At 40.6% G+C, this 19,281-nt stretch overlaps 1 long non-coding RNA gene across 6 annotated transcripts in view; it reads right to left on the bottom strand.

Annotated features, from left to right (window-relative positions):
* LOC102161888 overlaps positions 1 to 19,281 on the bottom strand; it is a 126,116-nt gene that overhangs the window by 40,332 nt on the left and 66,503 nt on the right. Inside the window, exon 6 of one of the 6 annotated variants that reach the window (XR_308425.3) lies at positions 2,216 to 4,990. The exons of the other annotated variants lie outside the window; for them this stretch is intronic. This is a non-coding gene — a long non-coding RNA (uncharacterized LOC102161888). Of the gene's footprint in view, positions 1 to 2,215; positions 4,991 to 19,281 lie in introns of those variants that run through there. 6 annotated transcript variants of the gene reach the window in all.

Raw genomic sequence — 19,281 nt, 5'->3', positions numbered from 1 at the left:
CATAAAAAGAGAAAAAAAAAGATTCAATGAGATTTTTGATATACTTCTTGCAAATATCTGGCACAAAATAAATGCTTGATAAATGCTAGCTCTTATTAAATAACATGTGTAAAGTGCTTAGGACTTAGCTGAGAAGGTATGTTCTATAAGTGGTGAAAGCTATAACTGGTTATATTTTGATAAATCTTCAACTAATCAGGCTAAATGCACAGGCATGTATATCTACTTTTTTTTTTTTTTTTTTTTTTTTTTTGCCATGCCTGAGGCATGCAGAAGTTCCTGGGCCAGGGATTAAACTCAAGCCAAAGTAGTGATAACGCCAAGTCCTTAACTGCTAGGTCACCAGGGAACTCCCTATATTTACAATTTCTTAATGTCTTATTGAAGTATAATATGCATACAATAAAGTTCAGACACCTTAAATATAAATTTAATTATATTTAGCTCTGTCTTAGGTGATTTAAAAAGCTAGAAGCTTTCTCTGCTGACTCTGACAAGTAGAAGAAAAGAGATTAATTTGCCTAATTAAAAGTTTTGTTCTGGGAGAGAAAAGTGTAACATTCAATATACTTTTTTTTTTTTTTTGCTTTTTAGGGCCACACCCTTGGCATATGGAAGTTCCCAGGCTAGGGAGGTCCAATTGGAGCTGCAGCTGCCAGCCTATGCCACAGCCACAGCAAGGCCAGATCCAAGCTGAGTCTGTGGCCTACACATCAGAGTTCCTGGCAACGCTGGTTCCTTAACCCGCTGATCAACCCTGCAACCTCATGGTTCCTAGTCAGATTCGTTTCTGCTGCGGATGACAGGAATTCCACGCTTTTTTTTTTTTTAAACCAAAAAAACAGCATACATTTTATTCATATAATTACCCACCATCTTCACTCATATTCCAAAGATTTTCTGGATTCCCTAGAACATTGAAGTTGCTGCCTAGCAGAGGAGATATTCTCATAAAAGTGCCTGTTAGTTTGACATCTGTAGCACCCCTGACTTAGAATCTTAATTTTTTTTTCTTTAATTGATTACATCTTGCAGGAAGTTCAACAGCTTCTCTTGAAAGAACTTGACAGACAGATATTTTGCATGTGAGTGAAGTGTAAACACCAACATCTCTTAGCTTTGAAAATTCTTTATTCTGAAAGATTTGGCTGAATTCACCCATTACAAGCAAATGAAAATTCCTCCTAGCAACTCCTCTACCTGGCAGTTGACATGTTTATTTTGACAATGATTGTAAAGCTCATTCTGATTTCCAAAACATTCAAATGTGAAAAAGCAGGTGTCTTAGAATTGAGGAAACTGTATTTTAATTCTTTGCAACACACATCTCACCAAAAGCAATACAGGTTGTCTGTTTGTAAAGATTAAATTGTACAGGACGTTGTCATTATGACTCTTTTTTTTGGCTTCATTATTGGGAGCTAAGTTGTAATAGGAGCCAGAGATTCAAAGGGAAGTCCTGAGTGTTTTCTCCAATACAAATATTACTTCAAGACAACTTATGTTTCATGCTAATAATCATCATCATTTTGGAGTGATATTATTATCAATTTTTACAGATGGAGAAACTGGAGTTCTGAAAGATCGTGGTTTAGGCTAACTCATCTATAAGGAAGGTCCTGAGAGTTCCCGTTGTGGCTTAGTGGTTAACGAACCCAACTAGCATCTGTGAGGACTCAGGTTTAATCCCTGGCCTTGCTCAGTGGGTTAAGGATCTGATGTTGCAGTGAGTTTTGGTGTAGGTTGCAGACATGGCTTGAATCCCGCATTGCTGTGGCTGTGGCTGTGACTATGGCCCATGGCTACAGCTCCGATTCAACCCTTAGCCTGGGAAGTTGTATTTGCCAAGAGTATGGCCCTAAAAAGACCAAAAAAAAAAAAAAAAATATATATATATATATATATATATATATATATGTATAGAAGGTCCTGAATTTGAACCCGGCTGTCACACTTCGACACCTAGACTCCCTAGACTCTTTTAAGTAGACATAACAACTTTATAAAGTTGTGCTGTGTTAAGTACATTCAGAATATCAAGAATAATTCCAGGAGTTCCCGTTGTGGCTCAGGGGAAACAAACCCGACTAGTATCCATGAAAATGCGGGTTCCATCCTTGGCCTTGCTCAGTGGGTTAGAGATCCAGCACTGCCATGAGCTGTGGTGTAGGTCAGAGACGTGGCTCGGATCTCACATTGCTGTGGCTGTGGCATAGGCTGGCAACTACAGCCATGATTTGACCCCTAGCCTGGGAACTGCCATATGCCGAGAGTAAGACCCTAAAAAAAACAAACAAAAAAAGAATAACTCCAAAGATCTGTTAGGGCAGAGGCAGTGAAAAGAGAGACATAAGTGTTTATATCCATATGTGTAGGTATATATATGTGTGTGTGTCACACACACACCCACACATAAAATTCGTTAGGGAATTTCCTTTCATTGAAGCTGTGTAAAGAGAAAAACCTTACCAGTGTAAACTGTTGGAGAGAAGATTGGATTGAATTAGTGAAAAATATGAATTTGAAATTCATTTTATTTTTGGCCACACCCACCACATGTGGAAGTTCAGGCCAGGGATCGAATCCAGGCCACAGCAACAAATGGAGCAACTGGAGCCAAAGCAGTGACAATGCTGGATTCTTTATCTGCTGAGCCACCAGGGAACTTGAAATTCATCTTAAATAAAATAGATTTTCCTATTTTATTTAATCTATCAAAATAGATTCCTACCCATTCTCTTACTTCATGTTCATAACAACTCCTGAAACTAGGCAAAGTTGGTATCAATTTTATAGGTAAGAAAAATAAGGGCTGAAAAAGTTAAGTGCCTTGCCTATGGTCATAGAGCTATTTAGTGATAAGCCCACACCTCCCTATTCTGCAGGGTGACCTAACAAATTCCTTCTGAATTATCAGATAATTATAGGATAAGAATGATATGTATTCTTGTATTAATTATTCATATATAAGAGATTGCCTGAAGTGCTCCAAGATGTATTTCAAACATTCTCCTTGTAATCTCATTTACATCATTCTTCTGCACTACTTAGCAAGACAGGGTTTGCTAAATGAAGGAAAGTTTCTGTCCAGATCACAATCAGGTTGTTATAAATTCCAAATTAATAGAGTCTAAATAAATAAAAGCTTATTATGGGGCTAAAAGCTGATAATGTTATTTGTTTCTGATATCTTTTTCCATTTGCTTCAGCCCCAATTTGTGCATTTTATCTACTGTAATTTTTTGTTTCCTCATTAGAAAAACAGGGCAAGAGAAGCATACCAGGAAAGAATTACTTGTATATGAATAAAACTAATAACCTGAAATTATAGAAGGGGGTGGGGAGGCATCTTTTTGGTAATTTATCATAATGTTTAGTGACAGCAATTTGCAGTAATGAAATAACTAATCTTTACTTGTCCTGGGTATGTGTTATGTTTATCGGTTTATGCTTTACTTACATTTTTTTATTACTCCATTTGTTAAATTATTTAAACTTACAAGCCAACCTCTAACTTATTAATGGTAAGGCAGCCTTCTGAAATGGGAGTCATGTGAATAATTATTTCATCTTTTATCTGTATTTTTAAGGGGCCAAGATATTTTTATCATTTACCCTAGAATTTATAGGGACTAAAAAAGCTCGTGATCATTGACCTCCGGGGACAGGTAACCCAGCTTGAACTTTAAGGACTGTGAGGACTTATCTCTCTAAAATAAACTTTATATAAAAGTCATCTAGGTGGAAATTTGCTTTTCCTCACACTGGGTTTCCTTCCATTTTTAAAAGAGTCCTACGGGATTAAGATGAGTGAGAGACAGGCCAATAGCATGAAAGGCCCAGTGCTCTTAGAGATATTTCTTCTATGATTAAAAAATAATGAATTTTTTTGTTTGCCAGGTGTGAGGAATAAACACTCCTGGATTCCCTCTGTTCTGTCGTTTTCCCTCTAAACTACAAACACACCACAAAGGCTTCTCTGTTCTTTCCCTCAATCGCATTTCTCATTCAGACGTCCTTCCTGTTTGGGGTTCTATTTCTTACTTCCATTCGGTCCTTTTCTTTCCTGTATGGGCTTCTAAGTTAGTTTGTTTTCAGGATTTCTCATATTTTTCTATTTTTGAATTGTTTCTTTCTGCAGGACTATCTCCGTGCCTCACTCCTTTTTCATTTTGCTCCCTGTCTGTTACGTACCTGGCATTATTCATCATCTTCCTTTCTATTTATTTCTCTCCTCCTAGCTCTTATTTCTTTATCTTTGGCCCCTTGTTTCCTCTCCTTGATTCTCCTGTTCCCATCTCAATGCTCTTTGACCTAACATCCTCTTATACCCACTGCTTAAAGCCATTGAAGAAATGCTCCTGAGTAGAATGGAATAGAAAGACTGGAGTTGAAAGAGCATAGAAAGGTGGCCCACTGAACCTGGGAAGGGTGTGTCTAGTTATGTTAACGACTTCCCCATCCTCTTTGGTCCCTGGCCTGTCGGCCGCCAATGTCTGTCTGCATCCCGGCCAGGATGAGGCAGCATAAAGGGAAGGAAGTAAGAGAAAAGGTGAGGGTTTGGGGCCACAGAGACTACGATGAGCTGTTCTTTAAATATTGCAGGGTCAGCATTCGTCTCAGAAACTCTACAAAACAGGACTATATTCAAAGCACAGAACCACTCAGATCAGCTTCCCAGCAGGCTAGACTCTGTATTTTTGCATCTAAGACTGAAGTAAGTATAATCAGAATGTTTCCACTTGACCCTGAATTACTTTAAAACTACCTGTGGGAGGGTGCTAATGCCCACCTCCAGAATAAACATCTTACTTCTCATGACTTGGCTCTGACCCAGCCCCACCCTTGGCATTTTTTATTTTAAAAATATTTCCAGATATATTTATAAATAAATCACACCTCTTAGTACTGCCTTGCTGCCACGCAGTTGTACAGTGGAGGAAAAATCCGTGACAGTTAACACTGTGGAAAGTTTGCTTCTCTCTCAACACTCAGGAAAAAAAGAAAAAAGAAAAAAGGAGAAGCATAATAAGTATTTATAAAGCCAAATGAACAAGAAGCTCAGAGAAAAACAATTTTACCAGCCTAGCAGCAGTAAGACAACCAACTGCACAAACAATGTGACCTTTCTTCCTTCCCCTCGTGCCACCTGGGTGACAACTGACCAAGGAGCATTGTGCAGTCTGGGGCAGCAGGAACCCAGGAGGTGCAGGGACCTTGGGAGCCCCGCTGAGGACCGATGGTGACAGAGTTGACTCCATTTTTCCCTGATCAGGCAGGTGTCAGTTTGTTGATTTTGAAACTGGGTCCCAGGGAAAATAACTTGCTATTCAAATTCTTCAAACGACAACAAACCTAGTCTTTTCACATTTTCTCTTTTGACAAAAGAAGTCTCTCTTTCTTAGGCTGAGGTAAATAGGGAAAAATACCCTAAGTTTGTAACATTGTTTTTAGGATCCTCTCTGAGGTCAGCCCTGGCATCCCTCCCACCCTGGCCTACTCTTGGGACAAAAGAGAGAGGAGCTTTCATTTTAGGACAAATGAAAACAAAGGTTCCGAGCTGAGGCCTTTGTCTAACTCTGCACTAAATGAGGCTGGGTCCCAGGCAGCCAAGAGTCCTTCCTGTAAGACAGCTTCAGGCCCAGGGTGGGTCTGTCCACTCAGGACTGCCATCATGTGGGAACCTCTTGAATCTGGACTCTCTTTCTGATAACATCTGAGGATATTTTTTCCCCTGGCTTCAAAAAGATCACAAATGAATGAGCTGAGAGTCATATAGTAGAATCACACACACATACACACACACACGAGTTAGGAATAAATTACATTCTGACAAATATACATATAAAAATTATGCACTAGGGTTTCAATTTTAATGCTAATTTTCTCTCTCTAAGGAATTTTTAAAGTAAAATAAAAAGAAATAAGAAACAAAAATAAAACAAGAACAACAACAAAAAAAAATCCTTGTCCAGATAGTGTCTAGTTCCTGGTATTCTTGAGATTTTCAGGTTCTGTTTTACTTGTGGCCCCATGCCTCTGACTTCGATCTCCATGACTGGCATTAGAAGCATCACTGCCCAGTCTCAAGGCTTTCATCCCCTTTGGGGAGCCCTCTTATAGTCTTGTCTCCACTCGCTGAAAGGTCGCACTTTAAAGCAGCTGTGTGCATAGTACTAGCTATTGCACAGAGCCAAGCAGTGGCCCCAATTGGGACAGTGTGCTCTCTGCCAGCCTGGACTGGGCTCTGGACCTTGCCTCTCTGCCCCCTGAGGAGGGAGGGGTTCCTTGGCTCTCTGCCTCCCTTCAGGCCAAGTGTTCCCAGAACAACCCGTCACCTCAATAGTGAAACCATGTGTCCCTATTACTCATTTTGTCATACAAACATCCCATCCTGGAATAGGCTGAGGTTGTGATCCTACTACATTTTCTGACCATTGTTAAGGACATGTGACTAATGCTAGATGTATTAGTTTCTTAGGGTAGCCGTGACAGAGTATCACAAACTGGGTGGATATCTATATAATAAGTAGAAACCTTTTATCTCATAGTTCTGGAGGCCAGAAGTCCAAAAGCAACCTGTTGGCAGGGCCATGCCCCCTCTGAAGGTGCTAAGGAAGGATGTTTCATGCCTCTCCTAGCTCCTTGGTAGTCTCAGGTGTTCCCTGGCTTATAGATGCAGCACTGCAATCTTCTCTCCTCCCATAGCATTCTCCCTGTGTCTACATCTTCTTCTCTCTGTGTCTGTTTCTGTATCCACATTTTCTCATTTTATAAGGACACCAATTGTATTGGATTAAGGCCTACACTGGTGGCCTCATTTTAACTTGATCAAATCTGCAAAAGCCCTGTTTGTAAATTATGTCACATTCTGAGGTTTAGGGGTTAGGACTTCAGCATATCTACTGTGGGACACAGTTCAGCCAATATCAGTAGTCTACCTTGTCATTTAAATATTGTCCCAACTTACTAAAAAGACTACTTCTATTTTGTGGGTCAGCATGTGGAATGTTCTGTAACTAGAATCATAACTAGATTCAAACAAATGGCAAAGAACTGCTGGGTAGGGTCAACAGTTTAGAACGTCTATTTGGCCCCTTCTCCCTGTTGGAGACTGCTCAATCTCTTTGTGTTTCCTTGAATGAAGTGGGAATCTGATCTGTACTTTCAGCTGAGGTTTCTCTTTTCTAAGTTCTCCTCCAACACCGGGACACATCTGAGGAACTCTCACCAGTAACAAAAAAATGTATCCTCATTAGTGATGAAGGGGTGGGAAGTGCTGGAAAATGTGTCAACACAAGTATCAACGGTTGCCCAAGAGTAATTCACACCCATCTATACCATTGTGATATAAGACTGAAAATGACACAAGTGTTTTGAAATTCTGAGATGAAAAGCAATTGAAAAAAGTAGTTGTTGGCATTGGATTGTCATGGCATTTTCTTGATAAAATCAGAGCGTATTTGGGTTAATGAACATCTTGGATTTTCCTAATTTTCTAGACAATAATCATTGTCTAGATACAAGTCTTATCCTCCAGGGCTTACACACTGAGGCAGTAAATCACCTTTCATTCCCATAGCAGTCCTGCCTCACATAAGTTCTCATATGAACCCCCTGGTAGGGTAACCAGATAGGATGAGTAGGTGAGAAAATGAAGTTCAAACTGGGTAGAGGGGGACCCTTTCCAGGTGGTCTCTGGAGGCACCTCAGCTGGCTACTAGCTCCTTGCACAAACTGGTGGCTCACTAAAACATTTATTTACAGGTTGGGCTAGTTTTCAGTGTCTGGTTTGAATGTTCTGTTTTTGATTTCTATTTTCCAGTTTTTCTAGTTGGGTAAGACTTACGTAGATATGTTGGATCAGAGGAGAGATTTCTCACCTACTACAAAGGCTTCACTAGCAGGTGGTATTTAAAAGGGAAATAAGTGAGAGTAAGCCTAGAACAGCCAGGTGAGAGACATAGCCAAACCCTTGTTTTTGCATAGAGTAGACAGGAGCACTTCATGCAAAAGGGAGGGAGAGGACTGAGAGCCTTTCTTTTTTTACTTTTCCTCCCCTTTTGGAAAAATTTATTTTTCTTTTATCAGCACTGTACAGAATTAAATAGTACAGAGGAAGTGAAGTTTTCTGCAATCTTACTACTTCTCCACTCTGCTGGGGGCGGCCGCAATGATGATAGCTCAGGATATTTCCTTCCAGGCTTTTTAACACAAACACTATGTAAGTCTACATCTGTATCTATAAATAAAATCATTAGCAGAGTCATCTCATTCTGATTATTCTGTAATAATATTATTGCCCATATTTTTCCATGTCAAACCATGAAGACGTAACCTATTCTCTTTAAATCAAACTACCTTTCATGTTTCAAATAAAGCAATTCTTGACCAGATTTAAACCACACAGAAAGGTACAAAGTGAAAAGTAAGTCTTACATTCTTTACCCCAGTCCTTTCTTCCAAGGGTAACCACTGTGACGTCTGTCACAGTTTCCCACGTAAACTTCTAGAAAGTATAATTACTAATATTTCCACATATGTACATAAAGAAAACTTTTTTTTTTCTTTTTATGGCTGCATCTGTGGCATATGGAAATTTCCAGGCTAGGGGTCAAATTGGAGCTGCAGCGGCTGGCCTAAGCCACAGTCACAGCAACACCATATCCACCGTATCTGTGACCTACACCCCAGCTTGCAGCAACACTGGCTCCTTAACCCACTGAGAAAGGCCAGGGATCAAACCTGCATCCTTATAGATTCTATGTCAGGTTCTTAACCCACTGAACCACAGTGGGAACTTTCAGAATATTTTTTTCTGTTTGTATTTTGCTTTGTTTATATAGTATATCTTGAAGTTTTAAAGAATCAGTATGTATCGATATACTTCATTCTTTTTAACAAATGTGTAGTATTCCATTACATGAATATACCATTATTTAGTTAATCATGTCTCTATTAATGGACATTTGTTTTAAAATCTTGTACTAAAAAAAAAAAAAAAAAAACAGTGCTAGTATAAACATCCTCATACATACATCTCTCATACAGAATAAAACATAAGTTCTTATTTCTTCACGCTCTCATCAGACCTGGGCATTAGAACTAATTTATCTTTTTACGAAAACTGTTACCAGAATTCCTGCTGTGGCTCAGTGGTAATGAACCTGACTAGTATCCATGAGGACATGGGTTGGACCCGTGGCCCCACTCAGTGGGTTAAAGATCTGGTGATGCCATGAGTTGCAGTATAGGTCACAGATATGGCTCAGATACCACATGGCTGTGGCGTAGGCCAGCAGCTGCAGCTCTGCTTTGACCCCTAGCCTGGGAACTTCCATATGTCATGGGTGTGGGCCTAAAAAAAAAAAGAAAGAACAAAAAAGTTACTCATTTGATTGGTGATGTCTTGCTTCAATTTTTCTTTCTTTCATTATAATGAAATCTAACCCTATTTAATATGATTTGTTACCCTGAATTGTCTGTTCATGACTTTTGCCTGGATGTTTACTGGAATATTTAGCTTTTTCTTACTGATATGTAATGGGAAGATTGTATTCTCATATGAAAACATGCCTAAAGAACTCCAGTGTTGGATTTAAGATTTTTAAAAGCAATTATGACTTATTTATTCATAATTCTCTAATAAAATCAGTAGAAGCCAAGCTAAAGTTTACATCTGTTAAGGTAAAATTTTTTAAATAAAGTGTAAATAGTGTAAAAAGAAGAAAGACATAGGAAAAAAGAAGCTTGTTTTCCAGTGTCTCTTGCTATCTGAGGAGTACTTTTAGGGTGCTAATTTCTAAACTCTATAAATTTTTAAGGAAATTATTCTTACCTACTTAACACTCACTCCTCATAAGCAACTCTTTGCTATCCTAAGATACACATGAATAAAAGTAATAAAATGATCTATGTGAGAGACTTGCACTCATTCTGATTTCTCTCAGTTCAAATTACTGTTTTCTTATCATACTTAAAAACAAGTCCATTTGCAAAGCCAGTGACATCATAACGATCAGAATTGCACTCATTTTCACTCCCTCACACATTTTCCTACTGGATGAGTGGCTTCCTTGTTTAAGTGTGGAATTCACTGATCATAAAGTGGATTTCATCCAGATACAAAATGTGAAAAAATGAACTCATGGGAAATGACCCTTGAAATGCACACCACCCTCAAGGCTTGAAAGGATTTTCTATTTCATCAACTTTAGATGAGCCATAATAATAAAACATAAAATATTATACAGACTAGAAAATCCAGAGCTGCATACCTCATGGTTCTTCCCCAGTCTCGTTTTCTTAGCCTAACTCATTCTCAGCCTTTAAAGCCAGTCCACCTGGTCTCCCCCCAGGAATTGAACCCCTTGGTTGGATGAAGTGTTCCTTCTCTGTGCTTTGAGAATACTCTGTATGCCTCTCTCCTATGACTCACTGTACAGTTTTGAAATGACCTGGGATTTGATGACCAGTTTTGTAGGTCAAGGACCACATGGTGTTCATCTTTGTGTGTCTGCCAGCTTTCATGGACCTTGGCACTTGGTAGGTTCTCAGTAATTACTTGTGTTGGTGTGTTATTGTTAAGACGTTGAATGATGTGGAGAATGGTTTGTTCCAATATTTTTGTTCAACTGTAGCAAACACAGCTGATTGCCCACCTAACAGCCATCACTGACCTTTCTCCCTTTATCCTTGTTGGAGGATCCTTAATTTTGTTTGCAGTTTCACTCTCCACAAAGCTATGTGCTCAGGATGTGACTCCTCTTGCCTGGCTGAGGTGAGAACATCCATGGTGATTGGTCTAGGCAATATCTGCAGTCCCATTCCCCTGGCCTGTGGCCCAATTCCAGCCAATGAGGTCTGAGAGCAAGTCATCTGGGGATCTTTGGGAAAAGGCTCTCCTTTTATTGTAGAGAGATTCATGGGAGGAGACTACCTCTTTTTCTGGTCATTGCTGTATTGCATGGGATATCTGGAACTGTTGCAGGCATTGTGCAACACTAAGGAAACATGTCCAACTTGCTAAAGACTGTAGAGACATCCTCCATGGTGTGGCTGGGCTGGAGTCACCTGCCTGCAGACTTTCACTGAGATATAATTATCCCCTGAATGCCTCCTAATAGCACAGCACCACACTAAATAAAAGCAGGGAGAACCCAAAGGGGATTTGGGAGTCCTCTCCTGGGGGAAACAGTGTCAAAATGAAAAGTTAAAAGGAATCAGCTTTCATCTTAGGGTAGAGAAGCCCATGGATAAATCTAGTAGCTATTTTCAAGTTCATGAGGGTTTTATGGATGGAATATCAAACAGTTATTCCCCATGACCTCTGAAGAATTAACTGAAAGAAGAGACTGAATTAAAGCAAAAAAGATTCTGGTTGGATTTAAGGGAGAATTCGCCTGAGGAATGATAACAGTCTGATCCGGGACATTGAAAATGAGAGTCTGTGCCTTTAGAAAAGGACAAGAACAGGAGTTCCCACTGTGGCTCAGTGGGTTAAGAACCTGACTAGCATCCATGAGGACACTGGTTCAGTCCCTTGCCTTGCTCAGTGGGTTAAGGATCCAGCATTGCTGTGAGCTGTGGTATAGGTCACAGACTCAGCTTGGATCCCATGTTGCTGTGGCTGCGGCATAGGCCTCAGGTGTAGTCCCAATTCAATCCCTAGCCCAGGAACTCCCGCATATCTGCAGGTGTGGCCCTAAAAAGAAAAAAAAAAAAAAAAGAAGAGAAAAAGAAAGAAAAGGACAAGAATGAAAATCATGAATCTTTGAGCAGTTTTATTATTCACCTACCTAAGGCGATGGGAAGAGCCAAATGACTACCTGAAGTTTGTAATTTTATGCTAATCTAGAGAAGAAAAGCTACTGAAATTTAAGCAGATGAGGAATCAGGTACACATCTCCAAAAGTATCTCCTAGTAAGGTATAAGTTTGATTCAACAAAGCTGGAAATACCTGTTTCATCTCTATCAGGCCAAAATGTCAGCGTGACATCCAGTTTATAATTTACGTTGAATACACATTACTTATCAGGGCTTTGTGATTAGTCACATGCCCTGAACGAGGACATTGCATGAGAAATGCAGCCTCAGGGAAGGAGGATGATTATATTTCTGGAGTGTTTATTAGTAAGGCTGATCCTAATCTGAATCCACTTTTCCATGGAAAAATGTAAAAATGAGTGTTGATTTGGTCAGTTCCTCTGACCATGTCAACACGCTGAAGAAGAACACACAGTATGCAGGTCACCAGGCAGCAGGTGTGGAGCAGCTTGGCTTAGGGCCACCCATTCCTGAGTCCAAGGCCTGGGTTAAGGGAACTACTCAAACAAAGGATATTGCGAGTTGATTTACTAACTGTAAAATTGTGGCATAGATCACAATTAACCTGGGACAATAACTACCTCCCCTTACAACCAATTTTTGCATAAAAGCTAGTATTAGCAAGACTCTTACTTTAACCCCTGAAGCTAATGTAAATACAAAAAAAAAAAAAAACCAACAAAAAAAGACACATTAAAACCAGTTTTAAAAGGCATGTTCTTGTTGATTTGATTTGATTATGTGCACGTCCCCACCTCATTTTACTGAGATTGTTGCTGGGGCATTTCTTTTCCTTTTCAACTTGGTTGGATAAATCCTAAAATGCAGATTCTGTGTACTGAAACTCATTCTTTCACAAATCAAGTGCTCATTCGGTCATACAGGCATGGTCCTACTGAGGCTCCTGAGGGAACAGCATGAGCTGACAGACACCACGGGGAATGTGGGTTCCCTCCCAGCCCTCTTTCTCCTCTTCCCTTGCAGAGTTCTCCACCTCCTCTCCTCTCATCCTCTTTCCTCATGTTTTTGAGAATCCCTTCATGCCCTGCCTAATATTCTGCTGTACTGCACCTTGCATTCTCTGAGGGTCTGGGGAGCCCTGGAAACAGCCTCTGGGTTTTGAAATTCCTGACCTCAGGTAAGGGGCCCACCTGCTTAGGTGCTGGAAGGGGCTGTGTGGGATGCTGCTGTCCAGTCCCCTTCCCTTTACACCTTCCCTCTCCCACCTGACAGTTGTAGAGGATGGAGGGAAGTCTGCAAGGTTAGTTGGTGCAAGTTAGATGGTGTTGTTTGAGGCCTCAATCTTTCCTTTCCACTCCTGGGGTCAAACAATCCTTTCTTTATACAGGAAGTTAACACAGCCTTACATCTTGGCTTTGAGGTCATCCAAACCAGGGTACAAGCCCTATTCTGCCATCAAATATGGGTGTGTCTTTGTACTTAATCTTTAATAACCTTGGTTTATAAAAAGAGGGATAATAATATCTACTTCCAATGTTGTTAGGATTAAGTAATAGCCATTTAAAAAGCACTTATTATTCAGTATCATTATAGACAAGTAAACCCCCTTTCATGGCAATAAGAAACTTCTAAATACCTGTGATCAAAATATAGGTAATATTTGCCGATTGCACTCCTATCATTTCCTTTCAAAGGAAACCCCAGTCTTGGGCCTATGACCCCAGCAAAACAGCTGCAGAGCTGATGGACCTCATAGTGGGGGACAGAGAAGGGCTATCTTCTCGAGAGTGATTTGAGGCTACAGCAATACTGCATGTAGCACATGCCTCGCTGGGACATGGGGAAGGTTAATGAGATAACATCTAGGTGGAAAGTGCTGAATGTGCTAAATATTATCATGTTGCAATTACCCTGCTACTGGTGCAGGTGTGCCTTTGTCCAGAGTATTCAAGAGCAGGCGGCTCTGAGAGAGAAAGTGGAAGATGAGATGTAATTTAAGTGAGTCAAATATACCTTATCCCAGGAACACTTCAGTGATGTTGGGAACCCCAAAACAGGGAAAGAACTTCAGCCATCATGGTACTGCAACTCAACTGCTTATCTTTCTGGGTTTAGAATTATTTCTGCCACATTTCTGCAGAGCTTCCTAGAGGCCACAGGCAACACGGCCACAGTGGACCTGCTTATCAGCCTTGCGACCCAAGGCAACTCCTCTCTAAGCCTTGGTTTCCTCACCTAGAAAACAGGGAAAATAATCCCTATCTATTTCATATGGTCTGAGGCTACACAGCCAAAGTGCTTTGAAAATTATAACGGGATACATAGTAAGGTGAACTATTAGATGGTACTTTCTCTTCTCATTTCTTATCTGGCCAGAACCAATCTTAGGAGATAAAGGTCTCTGACTTTACTTGCACGTTACCAACCATTATACATCACAAATTCTAGCTGAATTTCCACAAGGCTGAATTACGGATTAGGAGCACTGAGAAAAGATGGTAATATTAGTCCTATTTTTAAGGACCAGCTTATCCTTATATGCTATAGTGCTTATAGTTTGTGGATCCACTAAGCCATGCTATTATGCAGAAATAACATTAGTTTCGTAGTTTTTGGTTTTTTGGGGCTTTTTTTTTTTTTGGCCACACCAACAGCATGTAGAAGTTTCCGGGCCAGGGATCAAGCCTGTGCCACAGCAGCAGCTCAAACTGCAGCAGTGACAATGCTGGATCCTTAATCCTCTGAGCCACCAAAGGAACTCCAAATATCAGTTTTTATTTATACAGCACTTGGAATTTTAAAAAACACTTCCATGTATATTATCCCATGGTGTGGTTCAGTGTCCTGTCTGTAGATTTCTGTTCTTCTCAACTAAATCTTTAGCATTATCTGCTTTTCCTCTTACTGTTTTTCAGCACTTTGCCTCTAAAAGAGGCAGAAGCCTGGGGCTTCAAGGATTCAGGGCATGACCCTGGGAGTCTTACTGGATGTGGCCTTGGTGGCATCAGTCATTAAGGAAGTGAAGACAGATCCAAGCGGCCCAGCCTGTCTCATGACCCGGACACAGACAGTCCTGTTCATTGGGAGACAAGCATCCCTCCACGACCTGCGGTTACCACAGCAGTTTCAGGAAAGGCTCCCATGTTCCCAGAGTCTCGGCTGCTGCTTACTGAACAAACCAGCCCCTCAATAATCTTATTGTATGTTTTCAAAATAATTCTCTGTAATGCCCCAAGAATGTCTGAACTTCTGTGTGAACTCACTAGTTTGCATATTTTTCAGCTTATTAGTGGGAATTCCGATAGACAAGGCCCATGACCTTGCCTTTCCATGGATCTCTCGGGTGGGAAGCAAGGGCAGTCTCTCCTGCTGGTGAACTCAAGGGCAGCACCCTCCTGTCTCCTTCTGATTCCCCCTCACACACAATCCAGCCTCTTTCTTCCCTCACCCTCTTCACCACCAATATTAAGAAAAATTAGCTTTGCTTCAGTTACAGTTACTCATTAAAGAATGTCATTAAAGAATGTCACGAGATGCTGTTTCTGAGTTTTCATGAAGCTAGATTCTGGAAAAAGAAAGAGCAGAGATGGTGCTGCCCTTCATGACCTCTGACCCCATACCACTGAGAAGGGAACACTCACTTTCTGATTTCCGGATGGCTACACAGGACCCCATCTCTAATACAGCCTGTTATTCATAACCCCCCGAGATATCACAGGCCCAGATAGATGTGATGTGGCCTGGCCTAGTCCTGTGGAGATGAAGGGAGAGTGGCAGTTAAGCCCTAATTGGAAATGAGATTTGATATTGGAAACTTAAAGTATTAAAAATGCTTTGAATGGGCCTATTTGGAAGTGTATTCAAGTTCATGGAAATATCAGTTCGGGAGATACTGTTATCTTATTTTGTTAGATACAGCTAGAATAATAATAATTTTTTAAAAAGCTATTGAACAAAGTGCTTCCCAATACCTTCACCTAAGCTTTTGCCTTATGTAGCATGATACATTTTGATCTACATACGCAATTCTTCTCTGTGTATTTCCAGGTGAAGGTATCTGTCCCACATATGAAACCAATTGAGTTAGGGACCTACAGCAAGAACAGGGGGTCACAGGTAATTCCCAAAATTTTGCTTACATCATCCATTCACTGATATATTTATTCATTGTTGTTTCAATAAACCTTTACTTATAGCTAATTTTGTGTACAGTACATTGTATGTATGCTCTATACAATGAGAAGATATTAAGTCATTCTGGCCATCAAACAACTGAAAATCATGGTAGGGCAGTGAGAAATTTCCCTCTCATTTTAAACACCATTGCAAGAAATTTCATCACAAGTGTATTATTTAGAACCAAGTGAGGAGTTCCCACAGTGGCTCAGGGGAAATGAATCTAACATCCATGAGGATGCAGGTTCTATCCCTGGCCTCGCTGAGTGGGTTAAGGATCTGGCGTTGCCATGAGCTGTGGTGTAGGTTGCAGGTGTGGCTCGGATCTGGCATTGCTGTGGCTATGGTGTAGGCCAGCAGCTACAGCTCCAATTCAACCCCTAGCCTGGGAAGCTCTATATGCCGCAGGTGCAGCCTTAAAAAGACCAAAAAAAAAAAAAAAAAGAAAAAGAAAGAAAAAAGAACCAAGTGACTGCTACAGAAAATGAGGCATGAGAACTGAGAAAGACTAAATCAGAGCAGTTAGAAGCCTTGAAGGATAGAGTGAAGAATTTCAACCATGTTTCCACTTTTCCTTCCCAAGGGAAGGCAGAAGGAACTGTGCTCATATTTCACTACTCCTGGCTCTCCCCAGTGAGAAGTCCAAGGTTTAGTAAAACGCCCAAAAGACTTAGACCCAGAGAGAAGTAGGAGATTCAAGGATGCACAGATGGAGTATCATCATAGCCCAAAGAGTCAGAACTGACTCTTACTTGGAAAGCTAATGCTTTCAACTATTAGCACCTGCTACAGAAAAGGCCTCCAGTAACTATTAACTGAATGAACGAATGATCAAGATGATTCCCAGAACTTCCCTAGTCCCAACTTTCACTGCCTCTTTCCACGTACCCCTGTAGCCTCCTGAAGTGAACAAGGCAGAACTTACCCCACAGGGCTTTGGAAATGACTAGATTTTTGTTAAGTGTTCCTTTCCGGCAGAATGAGACTATGCAGTGAATTTCATATATATATATATATATATATATGATTAAGTTGTTTTTACTCCTTTGCTAGTATGATAAGTGCGATGATGAACATCCTTGTACACATTTTCTTGGGTACCTGAATTAGAAAGTTTCTAGGGTAGGCACCTAGATACATGTTCAGCTTTTCTAGACATTGTCAAATTGTTTTCCAAGGCACCTGTATAGGAGTTCACTTCATGGCTCAGTGGTTAACGAACCTGACTAGGATCCATGAGGATGCAGATTCGATCCCTGACCCTGCTCAGTGGGTTAAGGATTTGGTGTTGCCATGAGCTGTGGTTAGGTTGAAGATGAGGATTGGATCCAAATTGCTGTGACTGTGGCATAGGCTGGCAGCTCCAGCTCCAATTTGACCCCTAGCCTGGGAACCCCCACAGGCTGCGAGTGTGGCCCTAAAAAGCAAGGAAAAAAAAAACTCACCTATACAAATTTACACCCCACAAGCAATGTAAAATAGTTCTTGTTTGCCTACATCCTTAACAGAACTTCATATCATGAATTTTACCAAGATAAGAAGGGTAAAATAACATCTCATCGTTGTTTCTCTGCATTTCCTGATTACTACTGAAGTTGAGTCTGTTCTCTGAAACTTCTATTAGACTCAGGTAAGGTCTTATCTAATCCCTAATCTCTTGGCTTCCTTTTCATACTTTTCATATTTTTGTCTCCCTGTTCTACCTGATGAATAATTTCTTCCAGTTCACTTGTTTTTTTTGGAATCTGTCTACTTTTCTATTTAACCAATGCATTACAGATTTTTTATTTCAACTATAATTTTTTAAGAATTCTGTTTGTTTTGCAAATTTGAAGGATCATTACCTTTAGACTCTTTTTCCTTATGCATTTTTATTTATTTTTATTTTTTTATTTTATTTATTTATTTATTTTTTGTCTTTTTGTCTTTTGTTGTTGTTGTTGTTGCTATTTCTTGGGCCGCTCCCGCGGCATATGGAGGTTCCCAGGCTAGGGGTCGAATTGGAGCTGTAGCCACCGGCCTACGCCAGAGCCACAGCAACTCGGGATCCGAGCCGCATCTGCAACCTACACCACAGCTCACGGCAACGCTGGATCCTTAACCCACTGAGCAAGGGCAGGGACCGAACCCGCAACCTCATGGTTTCTAGTCGGATTCGTCAACCACTGCGCCACGACGGGAACTCCATTTTTTGTTGTTGTTGTTGTTGTTGTTGCTATTTCTTGGGCCGCTCCCGCGGCATATGGAGGTTCCCAGGCTAGGGGTCCAATCGGAGCTGTAGCCACCGGCCTACGCCAGAGGCACAGCAACGCGGGATCCGAGCCGCATCTGCAACCTACACCACAGCTCACAGCAACGCCGGATCGTTAACCCACTGAGCAAGGGCAGGGACCGAACCCGCAACCTCATGGTTCCTAGTCGGATTCGTTAACCACTGCGCCACGATGGGAACTCCCCTTATGCATTTTTATATTCTCTATTATTATTTTTGCCAGTTAAACATACACTTATTTTATGTATGTCGAATAATGATAATATCCGATGTCATCTGAGGTCTGATTCTTCCATTTTATCTTCTGGATATCCCCCATGGTGTCTTTATCTCTTGTGTGTTTTGTGAATTTTGATGTTTAGGCCAGATTTTCTGATGTTCAACTGTGGGAATTTTTTGAGGCCTGATTTGAAAGTGGGTTACTTCAAAGCATAGAATAGTGCTTTTATTTCTGCCATATGCCTGGAATCACTTTAAAACAAAATTTTTGACTTGAGGTTTTTTTGGTTCTCACAGATAACGTAAATTTTGGACCACAAATCCCTGGGTAGATTTGCTTGTGGTTATAAATTTTCAGGAGAGATTCTTCCCCCCTCAACCCAGCACAATGGTCAAGATAAGCAAGTTTTCTTGCTAGCTCTATCTGTGGACTGAATTCATATCTAGTTCACTCTTGTACTGAAGGTGTTGCCCACTGGGATCCCAGCTTTACATGTGGGTTCTCCTGTTAGACTTCACCTTGGTTGGGCCTAAGGCTTGGTCTCCTGCCAGCTTTACCCGCTGGCGTCATCAAGATCTCTGGTTAGCAAGACTCTACTGATGCCTCCATAGAGAAGGCTAAATTCAGAGCACTCTAAACTTTCAAGATTCCTGCTTTCACTTTATTTTCCTCTGAACGAATACTTCTTACTCTCCTACTAGCTCAGTGATGCATTTAAAAATAATTTTTAATTCTGATATTTTATTTCACGTTTTTAGTGGAGGGATGTTCAATTTGCCATACTGATGCAAACAGAAGTCCTATCATATTATTTATTATCATTTT

The sequence above is a fragment of the Sus scrofa genome, chromosome 16 (assembly GCF_000003025.6).
Source record: "Sus scrofa isolate TJ Tabasco breed Duroc chromosome 16, Sscrofa11.1, whole genome shotgun sequence".
Classification (NCBI taxonomy): Eukaryota; Metazoa; Chordata; class Mammalia; order Artiodactyla; family Suidae; genus Sus; species Sus scrofa.
This window is presented reverse-complemented; position numbering and strand designations above follow the sequence as displayed.